Source organism: Lipotes vexillifer, unplaced genomic scaffold, assembly GCF_000442215.2.
Source record: "Lipotes vexillifer unplaced genomic scaffold, Lipotes_vexillifer_v1.1 scaffold1122, whole genome shotgun sequence".
Taxonomy (NCBI): Eukaryota; Metazoa; Chordata; class Mammalia; order Artiodactyla; family Lipotidae; genus Lipotes; species Lipotes vexillifer.
The window spans coordinates 1,312,319-1,315,218 of NW_006798649.1; positions in this window are offsets into that span (position 1 = coordinate 1,312,319).

The following is a 2,900-nucleotide window of genomic DNA, read 5'->3' on the forward strand; positions in this document are numbered from 1 at the left end:
CGCTCTTCCCTATTTAAAAACATATTCCTGCTCCCTACAGAAGTGTCCCTGAGGAGAGAGAGCACCTGCAGAACCCGGACTCCTGCAGAAGTAGGGGTGCCTTACTGAAATCAGAGCGAAAGATTTTAATAGCAAAGAAAAGTAAGGAAACAAGACCGAGGCTATTACTGTCTCCATGGCTACCCTAAATGGCTCTCACTTTCCAATACAGTAGATACTGGGGAAGCGGCTGAAAATACCACGGAAATAGGGAAACCCCTCATGTTTGCATTGCATTCTCCTTTTCAGACTTTCCTTCTCCAGGTGTGGAAGGGGGGTTGTAGAAGGGTCGTTAAAGAGCTGTAAGCTGAAGTTTAGTTGGTTTCTTGAAGTAGAGAGACCGAGCTGGGTAAAGGGAAGTTGAGGTTAGTAGCCTTCCAGACCAGTTCTGATTATCTTAATTTGGCTTCTGCTAATATGGAAGACTTCTAGTGACATGTACTGTGACGGAGCCTGGGACACAATTAGGAAGAAAACAAAACTTGACAACCACTTCTTTTTCACTTCCTGCTTGCTTTCTCCTCTTCTCCAGGCACAGAGCCCTCCTGTCTTTCTTGCTGTGGAAAGATCCCATCTTCTACCCAGGCCAGATGTCTTTTACCCACAGGCTGGATAGTGTAGTCCCCCAACAGAATTTAAGAGGAGACTTGAGTTTGAGTCTGAACTTCCCCAATGCCTTGCCTTGAGACCTGTGAAGTAAGGGTTTGGGCTATTTGATCTTTATGCCCTCTAAAATTTTGTGAGTTTTGCTTCAAAATGTTTGCTTTAGTCTTCCAACCTCTCATTCCTTGAGTGCAAGTGCTCTTAGCTAATTGATGTTGTGATACTTGGGTTAATTCCATGTAAAATGGGAAGGTTTTACCTATCCAGGGGCTTTTAGTATTGTATAAAAAGGGGTCACTGGCTCACATGAATCTCTACTTTGTAAATGCGTGTGAAGTCTGCCCCTAAGGAGGAACTGCAAATTCCTTCTCATGTTCTCCTTCCCTTTTACTTGCTCACGTATTCTCCATTTGTCATTCTTTATCTTTGAAGACCCCTTCAAAGACCATTGCAACCCCTAAAAGGCTCAGTGAAACAAATGAAAATACAAAATGAAAAGTTTAATGCAAGATGGTTTATACTACTTTTTAGAAGAAGTGGTGTAACAAAGCAATGTGTGATGATTTGCCACACACAGTAATTTCTAGCAAAGGAGATCAGATGAGAGAGTAGTTGAGCTGGAGTTGTCCAAAAAAGGAATTGGGAATTAACATCTTGAAGAGGGGGTGAAACATGGCTAGGTGGAAGTAATCAGGGAGAGCATTCTGTAAGGTAAAGTTCATGGAGCTCATCCTTTTAAAAACTATTCATTAGTTCTTTATTTCTAAAGTAAGTACAGTAAGTCCCCTACATACCAACGAGTTCCGTTCTGAGAGCACGTTCGTAAGTCCAATTTGTTTGCAAGTCCAACAGAGTTAGCCTAGGTACCCAACTAACACAATCGGCTGTATAGTACTGTCCTGTAATAGGTTTATAGTACTTTTCACACAAATAATACATAAAAAACAAACAAAAAATAAAACATTTTTAATCTTACAGTACAGTACCTTGAAAAGTACAGTAGTACAGTTCAATAGCTGGCATACAGGGGCTGGCATCGAGTGAACAGGCAAGAAGAATTATTGACTGGAGGAGGGAGAGGAGGTGGGAGGTGGGAGATGGTAGAGCTGAAAGATCATCAGCCATAGGAGACGGAGGGCAAGCTGCAATTTCACTCACGCCTGACATTGATGGAATGTCACATTGGCATCTTTGAAAGTTCACAACTTGAAGGTTCATATGTAGGGGACTTACTGTAATATAGGACTATGTTGTAAAATTCAAATGGTGCAAAAGGTATGTTCCTATTACTCCCTGTCTCCCAGTCACTTAGTTCCCCTCCCAGGAGGTAACTACTGTTGCAGATGTAGATACTATATAAATATATTTTTAAAAACACAAATATAGCATACTATACTTACTCTATTCTGCCCTTACAGACTCTTCCACAGCAGAGCATAAAGATCTGCCTCGTCCTTTTTGACTGTATATTATACTACCATATGGATTGGGATGTTTTAATTAACAGGTCCTCTGTTGCTGGACCGTTAGGTTCTGTGCAGTCTTCTGGTATTATGAACAATGCTGCAGTAACTAACCTTTTACACACATAATTTTTAATATGTATATGTCTCATCTCCATTTTTGATCTGCTGGGGAAAGTGATCAATTTTTTCCTGCTATTTAAAACTTTAAAGGGTGTGAATGACAGTGAACTCTTCCTAAATTACAATCACCTACAAGTAAAAATACATGTTTTATTCCAATATCTAATTCTAAGGACAAATGTGGGAGAATAAGGGTTTGAATGATAACGAGAGAGGATTTAAGTTAGTGTAGGAAAGTGTTTCCTGCAAGTGACGATGTTAAACACTTAAACACACAGAACTACTTTTGTTCCCTCCTAGGACACCACTAAAATGACAGTGATGGAATTTTTTTAAAAGCATAAGCACCCAATAATGAGAGGAGCCAGTAGCAAAAACAAAAAACAAAGTAGAAGCTGGGAAGCAAATGGACAAGTGTTCACTAAGTTACTAGCCTGGAAAAACCTGAATCCGAAACCCCAAGTGGGAAAAGCTGAGACCCAACCTGATGTAAACTGCAGAATCCCTCAAGTCTCAGGAGTTGGTAACAGTAGTTCCCCTCCTAGCTACTGTGTATAGGACAACAGGGCTGCCATGTACATCTTGTACCATGGGCAGGGATTAAAACAAGGATTTTGAAAGCTGTTTAAGAACAGTTAGATCTCCAAGTCACCTTCCCCTTCTTCAACTGTC